Source organism: Cupressus sempervirens, chromosome 7 (genome assembly GCF_028749045.1).
Source record: "Cupressus sempervirens isolate cs-2001-9-10 chromosome 7, ASM2874904v1, whole genome shotgun sequence".
Taxonomy (NCBI): domain Eukaryota; kingdom Viridiplantae; phylum Streptophyta; class Pinopsida; order Cupressales; family Cupressaceae; genus Cupressus; species Cupressus sempervirens.
Genome location: NC_143124.1, coordinates 533,016,300 through 533,032,416, shown reverse-complemented (window position 1 = coordinate 533,032,416; position 16,117 = coordinate 533,016,300).

Here is a 16,117-nt window from a genome sequence, read left to right as displayed (position 1 = left end):
ATCTCTTTCTAAAGCTACTCCTTCTCCTTCTCTTTCTAAAGCCACTCCTTCTCTTTCTCTCTCATGCCTTAAATTTTAATTATCAAACTTTTGAATATCTTTCTCTACCATATATAATATCAACTTCACATTGTGTTGTAATTCTATCATAAGTGTTTGATCATCGATAGCTATCATTTCAGCATTCAAGTTTTCAAGATTGATCAACACCCTCACTTGTGGAGCTCTTGTGTCAAGCACTTTTTGTATTGTTTCAACACCATGTTCTTGTTTCTAAGCTAATAGTTCTTTAGGTGCATTTTCTTGTATAACAATAATTTTGTTGAACAATTGTAAACTCTTAGAAAGTGCATTTTTATTTTTATGTATGTATGTATGTATGTATGTATGTATGTATGTATGTATGTATGTATGTATGTATGTATGTATGTATGTATAAATATATACATGCATATCTCTGTGTCCATGTATGTATGTGTGTATATATAGAGAAATCTTGTGGATTGTGGATTATGGATTAGAAACAAAAGCAAAATAAAACATGACATTAATCATTTCCCATTTGTTATGATTGATTGTGGAGAGTTGTGCATGAAAGAGGGTGGAGAGCTCCAAATAAGGGTGGAGATCAGTGGAGATCTAGGATTTTGTTGATATTCCTTTGTGACCACTTGATTTCATTGTTGTGTTGTGCCCTTGTGATCTCTATGCCCTTGCACTATGATTTTCTTCAAGAGGAGAAGAGGAACCTATGTAAATGTTCTTTTTTTTTCCTTCTAAACATGTATCTCTTGTTGATATATAATAGCTTTGGTCAGATTCAAGGATAACTAATTATGATGATTGTATGCATATATGCATCTATGTATGTATATCAGTTCACTATGTGAACTACTATACATGCATACCTACACACTTGCATATTACTTGCGCTAAATTAAATTAATCATTCATTTCTTGAATTCAAATAAGAAAGATTATCCTTGCATTTAATCGAGACTATTCATACCAAACTAAGTATGCAAAAATTTGTACTTATAATTTATATTATCTCTTGGTGATTGAGTAAAAATCTCATGCATAATGTCATCCAGGTAATGATTGAATGCATTCAAATTAAATCATAATAGGATGAAGCTGATGATCCATTTATGTTTATATAGATAAACAACTTAATATAAATTATGTTTGGTTAAGAATTAACTAAAGTAATTAGTATAAGGTTAATAAGTGTTTATATCAACAGTCATGTCATGAGTGGTGATGCAGAGCGCCATAGCACTATTTTGGATTTTGGTTTAATATTTTAGTTTCTGAGCTAATCAAGCTAGGATTAATAAGTCTTGGATAAAAAATTCATGGTTGTAATGAAAAGACGCCTTCATGTGTGCCTAGGTTTCTAGTGGGGTGAAATTGGGTCTTTTTTCATTTTTGGTTAAGATAGCCTAGGATTAGGTGTTTCTAGTTATTTTTAAATAATTTGGAACCTTTTCCAAGTCTTAGAATTGAAAAATTGTGAAAATTGCAAAAGTTGCTCTTTTTGTGCAAAATTGCTAATTTGCAAAATCATAAAAGTTGCTCAAAAATGAAACTTAATTGAAAAGGAGTAGTAACTATTCAAAAAATAGTTTATTTTGGTATGGATGGATGTAGAAAGGATATATACCTCATTTGTGAGGTCACAAAAGGAAAATTCTATGAATTGGGAGAAGTTGCAATAAGAGATTTCTAGTTTTGAAGTAATTTTATTGGTTTCTTATACTTTGTCTATATTGTACAAATTGGCGGGCTTGATCAAATGATTATTTGAAGAAGGGTTTTGTCTTACCTTTCCATTACTTTTGGTTTCATCATTTTGTGTGGATTTTTGTTCAAGTTCTTCCATTTTTTGTACAAGGGGGTTTGTAGGATAGCAATTTGGTGCAAGTTTCAAAGATGGGCCCATAGGTGTGACTCCCACAGTTGGTTTTTAATTGTATCTTGGGTAATGATGTTATATGATTCCTCTCAATGATTTTAGGGTTTCAAGACTAGGCAATTTATTTTTCTATTTTTCCTAACTAGCCCTACGTCAAGTGCCTATGAGGATTTGACCTTGTGAGCATGTTGTTTGGAGTATAATAGGATAAGGAGACCTATTGGAGAGTTGAGTATTTAGAAGGAAGTTGGAGGAAGGTGAATAGACATTCTTGAGTATTGGGTTTATTTCCATGACCCCAATTTCCCATAGTTGTTTTGTAAACCAATCCTAATTAGGCCAACTAGGATTGTGTTGCTTAATGAAGGAAAGGGAGTGTTGGAGTGGAACTGATTCCTGACACTTTGGGATTGGATATAACTCCAAAAAGAGTATTTAGAACCCTAATTTTTTTAAGGTATGTTTGGGACTTTTGGAAGTTAGACACCAAAAACCTTCTTAAGGAGGCCTATTAGGGCTACTAGGTGAATTTGGGTTTGATACATTGTGGAGGTGTGGGAATCAAACTAGTAATATATTTTGTGTTATGTGGATTCCCTTGTTCCATTTCATGCCTTGGAACCATTTGAGAAAACCATTTTTTTGTTTTCTTCAAGTTGGCCTAGTTGTGGGGTTTAGGTCTTCAAGCCATAATTTGGATGAGTTTGATCCTTAGACCATGGGTGCTTTAAGAAGTTGTTAGTCTTGTTTTCTTTAGCATTTGAAGGATTTGAACTAGTTATGATCTTGTGATAAGGTTAGGGATTTGGTAACTTGTTGATTTGGTGTTGGAGTGGGAAAGCCCATTTACACCTTTCTAGTTGTGCACTCTGCATCAAGTGGACATAAGACATGTCCTCTTGTGATATTTTTTTTGGATTTGTGTCATTTGAAACAATAATTATATCCAACTAAACAAACAAGAGAGGTATTAAAATAAATAAATACCTTGCCCTTTGGTGCTCAATAAATTCAAATATAAAGAGCAGAGATTACTAATATTTATGTTATGAAAATAGAAAAGACATTCATAGTCAAATCTATAAGAAATCTAGTCACCTTCAACATCTCTTTATATTTCCCTTGGTGAATATAGAAGCTTCACTTTATGTATATGTATGTGTATATATACATACATAAACACACATATAAAAAAATAAAGCTCACTCAACCAAATAATAAAACAATAAAGCTCACTCAACTCATGCTAAGCAACTTACCTCAAAATCCTACACACAAATAATGTAGACCAGGAAAAATGGGCAGAGTTTACAAGAAATTTTATAAAGACATATCATAGAAGATGTTTTTTGAAAGATACAAACCATAACCCAGTTAAATGGGTCTAGTTGCTAATTAGCTAGGTATTGATTACAAATTCTTGTAGAACTGTCATTAGATTATGTACAATAAAATGAACAATCAATTGTTCCCAGCTAGCAAGATCAAATACAATTTCCCAAGGTGATAAAATTGCATATGCAGATGTATGTATGTATGTATGTGTATATATATGTATTTGTGTATGTATATATGTATGTATGTATGTGTATGTATGTATGTATATGTACATATGTATGTATGTATATATGTATCTATGTATATATGCATGTATGTATATATGTATGTATGTGTGTGTATGTATGTATGTATGTATGTATGTATGTATAGATACAAAGAGATCTTGTGGATTGTGGAGATCAGCAAAGATCTAAGATTTTATTGTCATGCCCTTGTGATTTTTGTATATGTATGTATGTATGTATATACACATATGCATTTGTATATGTATGTATGTATGTATATATATATATGTATATGTATCTATATATGTGTGTAGATACATACATACATGCACATATGTGTGTGTCTATGTATGCATATATGTATGTATGTATGTATGTATAAACACACACATATGAGTGTATGTATATATACACATGCATATACATAAAGAGAAGCTTCTCTAATCACCTGCTAGGGGAAATATAAAGAGATACATGTTTAAAAGGAAAAGAAAAGAACATTTACATAGGTACCTTTTCTCCCCTTGAAGAAAATCACTAAGCAAGGGTATAGATATCACAAGGGCATGACATGGAAACAAAATTGTATAGAAAGGACACGGGGATCACAAGGGTATGACAACAAAATGTGGAGATCACAAGGGCAAGACAATGAAATGCAATGATCACAACGACACGATAACAAAACCTTGGATCTCCACTAATCTCCACAAATGGCATGGAAATGAAATGAAGCAATCACAAGAGCACAAAAATAAAATCTCACCAAAGTTCAAAGCTTGAAGCTCACCACCAAAATTCAAATCTCTCCACCCTCGTTCAGAGGTCTCCACCCTCTTTCACATGCAGCTCTCCACAATTAATCAAAAAAAATGGGGAATGATATATGTTGTATTTTCATTTATTTATTTTATACTCACGTGGGCATCGCAATTGTGATACAACTTTTGGTATTGCGATGGTGTCAAGGAGAATTGCAAAAAAAACATGAAAATTCACAAATTACCCTATCATCACAAATTGAACCCAATTGTTGTAGTATTAACTTAAGTGTTTTTAAGACTTTCAATTTGAAGATAGAAAAACATGTGGTTGAGGTTCCCACTATTGAAATATAGTTATTTGATCTTGTGATTAAGTGTAGAGGAAGAAGAAAGAAAAATTCTAATCAGATGAAGCCTTGCAAAGAGTATGATTCATTTGATCCTGGTAGTTGTAGTAGTAAGAGAAGAGCTGGTATTTCTGATGATATAGTTGGTTGTAAAAGTGAGTTTAAAAAAACTTCTAGGATGGTTGATGAAGAGGATTTGTGGATTAAGAATACACATGGGATTTATGTTTTGAATTTCTTTAGATGTTAATAAGTCCTTATGGAATATCTTGTTTTTGAAACCTTGGGTGTCTAATGTAGGTCTAGATGATCTTTTGGTTAAAATCCTCTAGCAAGGTGATCACAATAACAATGTGCATGTAACCTATAATAAGGTTGTCTCTTAGCCAAGCTCACTTTAGATGCGTGAAAATTTTGGGTTGTTTGTCCTAAGTGGTTTTTCCATTTACAGGGTTTCCACATTAAAAATCTTGGTGTCAAAAGTGTGGATGTTGTTATTTTCCAAGTTGATTTAAATTTATTTTTCTTTTACTGCAACTTGGTAACACCTAAGTTAATGGTAAGTAATAACCAACTCATATTATTCTTAGTAAGTTACAACAGAATCTTGAATGAACAGATTGGATTAAAGTGATTGAATGAGCTAAATGACAAGTTGGATGAATACATTGAGAAATTATTTACGATGTTCATGATTTTTTTTTGGTATTGAAAGTGGTTGAATAGACTGTAGTATAATTGAACATAATTAATTTCCACCCACCCCCTCTCAATTATCTAACAATTGGTATCAAAGCAAAGTACTTCAATAAATAAGTTTAAAAGGACTTGAACTAAAGATCAAAGATGTATAAGAGACAAGTGTCAAGAATGAACAAATAGAACTTCTCACTATGGAAAGACAAAAAAGTAGCATCTATTTGGAATTGGAGATGATGTCACACATTGGTTGGAACATGAATATGCCACCCCTATTAGTGTTCTGATGATTGATATTTCTTTTGAACTCAATGATTGAGTTTGATGATATCAAGGATTGCACTATTGTCAAATAGATGTGGGATAAATTAACAAAAATATGTGGAGGAGATGATAATGTAAAGAGAGCTAAATTTGAAAGTCTTAGAGGAAAGTATGATGATATAAGAATGGAAGAAGGTGAGAATGCTACACAGTATGTAAACTAAATCAAGGAATTTTTGAGTGCAAGAAAAGTTGCTAGAGGAGCTATCAATGAATTTGAAATTGTAAGTAAGTTCTTAGGAATATTCTACATGTTTATGCTATCAAATTTTATGCAATTCAAGAAGTGAGAGCTATGCCTCATAATGTCTTAAAACTTGATAGTTTAGTTGGTCAATTGATTGCATTTACATTGAGAAATTATGACAATGATATGGTTGTAATTGGAAATGCTTTAAAATATTCACAAACCATTGGAAGTTCCAAGAAAGAAAAGAAAAAAGAAAAAAAAAAGGAAGTGAATATGAATCTAAGGATGATTTGGATGAACTTGAAGCATTTCTTGCAACAAGATTGTCAAGAGGTAAAGGTATATTGTCCCTAATTTATTTCAAATTAAATGAGGTTGGTTATCTTGCTACTAAATGTCTAATAGAAATAAGAGTGATAGAAATGATAGGAAATATTTCAAGTACAGAAAGAATATAGATTACTAAGAAAAAGGAATGAATCATGTACATTACTAAAGAAGGGCACATTGAGTCCAATTTTTCTCTTAAGAGCATATTGAGTCCAATACTAATGAAGAAAAAGAAGTATTTGAGATGGTGTATGCTAAAATCAAGGAAGATGCCAATGGAGAAAGGTATGAAAGTGAAACTTCCCTTATTTCACATATTAGAAAAAATAATTCTTGGATTATAGATATTGGATGTTCACATCACATGACAAGTGATCTAAATATGTTTGATAAGTTCAAATAAATTGATGATGGTGAGATTGTCAAGCTACGTAATGATGTTCCATTTTTGATGAAAGGTAAAGGATCACTAATGTTGAATGATAAGTATTGATTTATGGAGAAGTGAAATAGATACTAAGAAGGGGGTGAATCATAATCTATAACAATTTATACTTTTCATAGATTCATCCACATCTATCAATAACTTGTGCATGCAAAACTATAAATATAGACTTTATGTAACATGTAAATCAATTTAAGCACATGCATGAAAGTAATAACACATAACACAATATTTTTTACTCAAAAACCCTCCAATGTGAAGGTAAAACTAGGGTGGGGATGACACCCACAAATCTTCACTACTATAGTAATAAAGTTAACAAATTAAGGTTATGATGTTTGACCATAAAATATGATCCACCCTGTGAAGGGTCTATCCTGCTAAAGACTTAAGAAACTATTAGGTTTCACCTTGTTAGAGGATTTGACACTTGCAACAAAGTAAGGACTCTATTATGAGATTTATGAAGATCTATTAAGACCACTTTGTTAAGCGATTTAACCTATTTCAAGTCTGTTAAAATTGATTCAATACCTGACTCTCAATTTTCTTAGTAAGTTGATTTTGAGTCTTCTCCTTACTAACTTATCCTCTCCTCTGATCTGATAACACTTGTCTTTCCCTTTCATGTTCACTACTTATGAATAGGTCACTTTATCTATTAGATGATAACAGAACCCATAGATAACTTTTGATCTTTTCAATCCTTCATGTTCACACATATACTCTTCTCCTTCATCATGCACATGATCTAGGTTAAGATCATCACTATTTAAATATTTCCATAAAGAGTATTCTAGATGATTCTAGGATTTTCCTCTTTATCCTAATTGTTGAACATACACATAGGGATATGTGATCCATGTTATGTAAATTTCTATAACGACCTCTTCAAAACTTAAATAAACTTTCCAAGTTAGCTTGATAATTATTTTACCTAAAACTATGTTCCATTCCTAACTTTTATGTAGACTCTACATTGCCTGGTCTTTATTGTTTCTAATGATCAGCATTGTTAGCATTTTCATTGCTTAGCCTTTGTTAACTTCTAATGTTGTATTGTACTCAGAAAATACTATATCACTCGTTGCTTGTATAATTGGAATTTAGTCAAATGTTGATAACTCACTTAGTCACTGATGAGATTAGTACATATAGAAAATTACTCTATGACCATACACTTATTGGACTTCTATAGAACTTGATCAGTACATACTATGTTATGTACATGTCTCAGCCTATGTAGAGTAGCTTGGTCACAATGATGACCATCTAACTCTACCTTGTAAATGACTAAGTGGTTGACACTAATAGAAAACAATAGTTAGAGATACCAACAATCTCTCCCTTTGACATTAGTGAAAAAAACACTTTGTCATATTTACATCACTTTTTCATGTCAATACAATATGATAAAATAAGGTCTCCCCCTAAGTCTTATGACTTATGAATAATGAATAAATTTATTTCAGCCTTTATACTATACTTGTATATCTTCATCTTTTATTCAATACATTCCCTTTTCCATATACATTTGTCCCTTGTATACATTTCTCCCTTGTTTTTGAACACTTTAGGTCACTGTTGCTTGGATTGAAAGAGTTGAAGTAATCCATATGTTTCAATGAATTCCTTGTGAACTCTAGTAATCACATTTAGTGCATGATTCCATATGGTTCTTTTTGTCACCAAAATTTGATTCTGTAGTTGTAGTTTTGCAGCTAAATAAATTAAGCTCTTGGCCACTAATAAGTTATCATCTTTTGTGATAATATCTTGGGTTGTCTTTAGTTCTCTCTATAGGACCTCCAAATGAGGTATCATCATTACCTGAATTGAGATCAATTTGGATATCATGGTGTTGTCAACTACCTAAAGCTTTCCCAATGTGCCTTGAGCATTCAATAGAATATTATAGCGATCAATGCTAGATCCTACTAACTCTAAAATAACATTGTTAGATGCCTTCATCTCAGCCTGAGTCTTATCTATGTTTTCTTGAATATTGTCTATAAGTTATGTACTCTCTCTATAAGTTCCATCATAAATTATGCTTTATCTTGCAATAGCACTTTATGTTCAACTATAGTTATGAAAACCTTGTCCACAACCTTGGTCTCAATTCTTCTTGTTGACCAATCCATTAGCTTATCATTTTATTCATAATTTTCAACACTTTCTTAATCAATTATATTTACAAGTTGGTCAATGATAGGTGTCTCTTCATCTAAATTTTTTATATCAAAAGCATCAGCAAAAATATTCTTTACATCCTATAATGTTTGTTGTTGCTTTTTTCCTCATCTTATCTCTTCTTGTCTCTTCTTCTTCTTCAAAATTTCTTGTAGCAAAAGGTTTCTCTACAAGGTGAGATTTTCAAAATCAAATTGTGGCATCTTAGCGATCTCATGTAGACTAACCTCAATATCTAGTGAAATGTCTTTTATTTCTTTTCTCTTCTTGATCAGTGAAGGGGTGTTGTAGCTTGACACTACCTTAGGAGTAGGTGAGGGGGTGTCACCACTTAGTCTTGCTTGTGTGTCTATGCTCAAGATAGAAAAAATCCTACTTGGTTTAACCTTATTTAATTTGTTTTCTTCCTCAATATGATGTGTTGAAGCAATCTTTTCATTTTCATCAATTTCTCTATCTTTACCATCTTCTTCATCATTTGTAAGCCTTGACTACTTGGCTTTTGGATTGTCATGGGTGTCAGCATGTATAAGAGATATGATGCCTTATGGACTTGACACACCTAAGCTTTCTCCACTACTATGTTCATCATCAATGTTCATAGTCTCTAGCTTCTTTGTAGTTAACCCAAAAATGCTCTTCCATAGCAACTCACTTTGTTGTCATACAACTTCCTCTTTATTTTTTAGTAGCAAGAAAAATTTTTATTTATGAACAAATATGGTCCTATGTTGTTTCAAAAATGTGTCCTTCTATTCTTGTGATAGATGTAGCATAACTCTGACTAGTGTGTCAATTCTTATCTAATTTTCTACTTCATCTGTCTATTATCATCTCCTCTTAAATCTATCATATAGATCCTTGGGTATCTTCTTCTCTATTTTACTAGAGGCTAGTTTTTTATTTTAAATCATTTCTATGATAGCCTCTTCAACTTTATTTCTATCTTCATTATCTAGTGTATCATATTTCACATATCTAAAACTAGATAGACCTACTGATCTTCTTAAGTTGTCACATACCTCTTCAATAGTCTTGATATATCTAATAGGTGTTCCTTTGACCAATCTCCTTCTCCTAGTTTGAGTTTTACTTAGCTTAGTAGTCTCTACTACCTTCTTCTTAGAAGACTACTTGGCAATAGAAACTGCCCTAGTCAGTGGCTTATTTGGTGGTGCAGGTGTCATTGCCTTTTTTTTCTTTTTTCTTTAAGCCTTCTTACTCAGTGGCATGATAATAACTAGGGCTTTACCCTTGTCAACTTCTTCTACATCATCTTCCTCATCACCATTGTCTTGTTCTTCATCTTCACCAAGACCTTGTCTTATTTGAAATAGTTTTTTTCCCTTGCTTAGGGTGCCTAGTTTAGCTTCTAGGTCTTCAATCATCTTCTTTCTTTTATTCTCTTTGGAAGCTATCTTTATGTTCACAATTATCCTTTCCTTTTCTTCTTCATATATTCCAAATGGTTCAACCTCAACATCTATTTCTTCTTTTAATAGTTCATCAATGTTTGCACTTACATCATCACAATTTATCTCATATTCAAAGCTTTGTAGCCATGTCTTCCTTGGCTTCACTACTTGTACAAATGTGTTGTCCATATGCACATGAAAATATATGTCACTATAATATTTTGTGATAAATTCCTCTAGAATTCTCATTCTCCTTTTCATCCTTAGCTTTAATTCATAAAATATGTATTCATAGCATTTTCAAAATTGTCTCCTAATTGAGTAATAAACTCATTGATTTTCCTTGTCACTAGTTTATCTTGTTCCCATACAAAATTTCCTATACCAGGAAAATACTGTTGTATATAAAAGACTATACAAACAATTAAGAAACCAAACTTACACATTGAATTCTTTGCCTTTCTTATCGATGATAGATTTTTTGCCAATTGTAATATTTGTAGCTTAGCAAGATCATACTCATGATCTTTCATCACAATCTTCCATGCTTAGTCTATAGACATACATGGTACACCATTCAATCTGCTTAATTGAAACAATGTGTGAGCAATGACTCTCACTAAAAATTCTATGATTGGATCAGAAATGCTTGTAATTGATAGACTGGATCCATTCTACTTGGCTCCTATATTTGTCTCAATTTCTCCTTAGCTCAAGTATCGCATGGTTTTCTTCTTAACCAAGGTTGGATAACATCTAACCGTGTGTATCATTTTCTTTGTGATCTACACTAGTTCATTTTGTAACCAATACTTCATATCATGAATTCTGCTAAAAATAATTTTGATCCATTTGATTCTAAAATTGCTCAAAAACTCTAGGGCTTGAGTTAACCCTTTCCTCTCAACAATCTAAAACTCATCCTTCAAATTTCCTTCATTACACAACTTATCATAAGCTTCCCTAATTTCAAAATATCCCACTTCCCTAATTTTTCATATATAACAACTTTTGACATCATGAATCATAATGACTTTAGGTGATATCAAAGATAATGCATCCATTGAGTCTCCTTTTACAGTAATATTTGGAATAGCATGAGATATAGGTGAAGGATAGGCGTTACTCTTCACTAGTTGAATTTTACTAAAATGTTGACTACTTCCAATGGTCAATGAAGCTTCCATGATTGTAACTAGGGTTTTATTTTCTTCCTTCTCTAGATACTTGACACTTGTTTAAGATCTTTACTCATTCAATCTTCTTGATTAAATTACTCCTTGAAATCTCTATTGGATTCTTGAAAATGCTTGATCACTCTAAGCTCTTCAAAAATATGGATGTAAGGTATAAAGTAATGTATTCAAAAAAATTTATATACCTCTCTTTCAATTGATTAGGTTTACCATTAATTTTGTGTACTTCATTGAGTGGAAGTCAGCTAGCACAATAACTCAATCTCTTCCATAACCTTTAGTCTTTATTAGAGTGCTCAGTCTATGTTGTAATGCTCGATCAACACAGAAAATTTACTAATACTCAAATACCTTTCACAAAAAAATTTCTCATGCATCTTATATAGGAAGATATAAACTTTTGGCATACATTTATGTAAGGAACTGATGTATGATATATCATTTAGGTATATAGTTCCATACATACCCTTTTTTCTTAGTTAGAGATGACAAGATCACCTTCTCCATTAGATTAGGTGACCTCAATTCCATTAGCTCTACTATTCCCATCTTTTGTTTTCCTTGTCCACTTCTATTTCATTTCATTCCTCACTTGTTCAATGTCCACTTTGTCTTGCCTTTTTCCTTTGTTTGATTTTCTGAAAGTACTTAAGTCTTGCAATTCTTGCTTTGATGTCCAAACTTGTGACATTTGAAAATATATTGTTAGATGCATAATTCTTCTTGTTTTTATTTGGTTAGTAGGGTTTTATCTCTTATCTACATTCAAATTCTCCATGCCCATATTTTTGACAATTGTAGTAGTATCTTTCAAATCTAGGTGTAGTACGTGTGCTCCTCAGTATTGACCTACACTCATGTATTTGATGTCCTTGTTTCTTGTAGTAAAAGAAATGACTAGTAAACTTAGGTTTAGAATTTTTATACCATATTTTCTTCAATAAATATTTGTAGTAAGACCAATTTAATTTTTCCACAGTGATAGCATGTGAGTTTGTCTTTTTACTTTGCATTCCTCATTTCTCCATTCCTGGATGATTCTCCTTTCTCAGTGTATGAATGTCCTGACCCATAAGAATGTCTTGATGATTTTATAAGTTCTTCAAAATATTTCATTGCTTCCTTTGGTTTATTTAATATCTCCATAAACCCCTCATTCTTCAATTAATTTTTTACTATCTCATTATGTGAACTGAGATTTTCAGTTTCCATATCCTTTTGATTCATAGTCATTAGTTGATTTTTTAGATCCATTTGTGTATTTTTGAGCTTCTTTACATCTAATATCCTTTCTTCAAATTTGGTAGCCATTACCCTTTTGTCTTCTTCTTCCATAGTCCTATCTTCTTTTGCTTTCTTTCTTTGTTTAGTCACTTCACATAGTCTCACTGATTGGATTTTATGCTCTCTTTTTAGTGCCCTTATCTCTTCATTAAGAAGTTTTTTCCTTTCAAGTAGATCAGGATATGCTTTGTCATTAGGATTGATTGGTTCAAATATTCCTTCAGTCTATACTTCTTCATAAGAGTATCAATTTATCTTCATGGAAATTTCCTTTCTCCCTTTTAGGAAATCCTTCAGATCTTTTCTTTCCTTCTCAAGTTTTTGTAGTATGATTTGGATGTCAATCACCTAATTTTCAATAGTCTTGTTCAATTTGAAAGCTACCATCTTCCAAGATCTAGTCTCCAAGCCTTTAAGCTTCTTTCAAAGAACTAGGCCCTAATACCAATTATTTATTTATGGAGGAGTAGACTAGATATTGAGGGGGTGAATCAGAATCTATAATAATTTATACTTTTTCATAAATTCATCCATATATATCAATAACTTGTCATGAAAAACTATAAATATAAACTTGTTGTAACATGTAAATCAATTCAATCACATGCATGAAACTAATAACACATAACACAATTTTTTTTACCCAGAAGCCCTCCAAGGTGAAGATAAAATTAGGATGGGGATGACACCCACAAATCTCATTATTGCAGTAATAAATTTAACCAATTAAGGTTACAAATTTTTATCATAAAATATGGTCTACCTTGTGAGGGTTCTACCCTATTAAAGACTTAAGAACTATTAGGTTTCACCTTGTTAGAGGATTTGACACTTACAAAAAAGTAAGGACTCTATTAGGAAATTTACAAAGATCTATTAAGACCACTCTATTAAGACATTTACCTTGATTTAAGTCTATTAAAATTGATTTAGTATCTGACTCTTGGTTTACTTTGCAAGCTAATTTTGACTCTTCTCCATACTAACCGATCATCTCCTCTGATCTGATAACACTTTCCTTTCCTTTCACATCCACTATTTATGAATAGATTAGTTTCTCTGTTAGATTATAATAGAACCCTTGAAAGGCTTTTGATCTTTTCAATCCTTCATACTATAGTGCTTCATGTTTACACATATACTCTTCTCCTTCTTCTCCTTTGTCATGCACATGATCTAGGTTAAGATTATCACTATTTAAAGACTTCCATAAAGAGTTTTCTAGATGGTTCTAGGTTTTTCCTCTTCATCCTAATCATTGAACATACACATAGGGATATGTGATCCACGTCATGTAAATTTTTTGTAACAACCTCTTCAAAACTTAAATAAACTTTCTAAGTCTACCTGATAATCATTTTACCTAAAAATCTATTCCATTCCTAACTTTTATGCAGACTCTGCATTGCTTGGTCTTTACTATTTTTGATGGTTGATATTGTTTTTTTTGGCCTCTGTTAACTTATGATGCTTGGCATGTATTGTGCTCAACAAATACTATATCAATCAATGCTTGTATACTTGGAATTTACTTAGTCTCTAATAAGTCACTCAATCATTGATGAGCTTGGTACATATAGAAAATTACTATATGACTATACACTTAGTCATCTTCCATAGAACTTGCTCGGTACATACTATTAGATGTACATGTCTTAGCCTATGTAGAGTAGCTTAGTCACAATGATGACCATTTGACTTTGCCTTGTAAATGACTAAGTGGTTGACACTAATAGAAAATAATGGTTAGAGATACCAACAATGAGATCATAAGAAATGATTCCTACTAGGTATAAGGACTAAAGTATACTATTTTGAGTATTGCATAGCTAAATAATTCGTGTCACAAGCATGTATTTTATAATATAAAAGTCAAAATCTTTTATTATGAAGGTAATATGATTAGAACTGGAATGCACACAAAAGGTAAATTTTTAATCTTGATCCTACAATTGAGACATGCTTATTTGCTAAAGTCGAGGATGTATGGTTATGGCATAAAAGGTTGTGTCATAAAAACTTTGAGAACATGGTGAAATCTAGTAAAAAGAAAAGAGTGAGAAGCTTACCAAACCTACAAAAACTAGATAATGTTATGTGTAAATAATGTCAGCTCGATAAGATGAAAAAATATTTTTCAAGTAAAGAACACACTTCAAATGATATCTTGGAATTATTTCTTAGTAATCTATGTGATCCAATTAGTGTTTTTGATTAAATAAAAATAGGTTTTAAAGGACCCAAAACAAAATAACAAAAGTCTAGAGATAAATAAGAGATATAAGCATCAGAGAGAAGCAACATAGTACTACATGAAATAGATCTCCAAAAAGAAAAAACATGAGGTCACCCAAGACAGAGCTGGAAAAGATAGCAAAAGAATAGAAAAAGAATAGCAACCAACTAGCTAAGAAGTCTTCAAAAGAATAGAAAAAGAATAGCAACCAACTAGCTAAGAAGTCTTTATCAGGTCAACAGCCTGATCCACTAGAATATGCATATTATCAACATTGGCCTTCACCTCATTCTTCTTACTTACATCCTCATTCTTCTTAGAATGATCTAGGGTGCATTTTCTTGGTCCTTGAGTCTCTAACACCAGAGGGGAGTCCTGCCCTTTGTCATTCTCATTCTGCTTCAAGAGGTTACCCACATTGTGTGCCATCTCTTTGAACATTTTTTCCAAATTGCCCAGTTTAGTATCCATTTTCAACACCTTCCCCTAAATACTGCTAATATCTATGTCTATCACCCTTTGTTTGGCCTCAATTAGTGGAATCTTATGCATGAGCTTTTTAACTTCTTCTGCATTCCCAATAACCTTTGAAAGTCTATTTATATGTTGGCCCGATGTATGCTCACCTATGGCAGTTTTGCTAACTTGCTCCATTTCCTTTCCCAGCAACTAGATTTGTTGCTTAAGGAAGCCAATCTCCTTCATTATTGAACTAGGGTTACCAAAAAGACCCTTATATGACCCAAGCCTACCTTCAATATTATCATCCAAGTCTAGAATGTACCCCTATTCTCCAGCATCCTCATTATCTAAGTCCCCATTCTTCCTAGTCTATAACCTTTCCTCCTGTCACCTTAAAGATTTTATTTTCCTTTCCAACCATTAAGCCAGAGGTGCATCATTAGAGGGAGGAGAAATCCAATCATCTTCAAAGACCTTACTACTCTTCCCTTTACCTCCACTTCTCTTCTTATAGTGGTCTCTCACTAATTCCTCCATGAAATCACTCTCTCAGTTAGAATCACCTTCCTCATCAATCTTCTTCTTCTTTTTGGAGCTGCAACTCAAGCCCTTTTTCAAACTACCCAAACCCCCTTTAGCTTCATCTTGGGTATTAGACTCATAACCCTTATCTGGGAGACTCCCTTCCGTATCTTGGTCTGCCCCTTTTAAACTACCCCTAGGTTTCACAATATTCTTGGACTTTAACA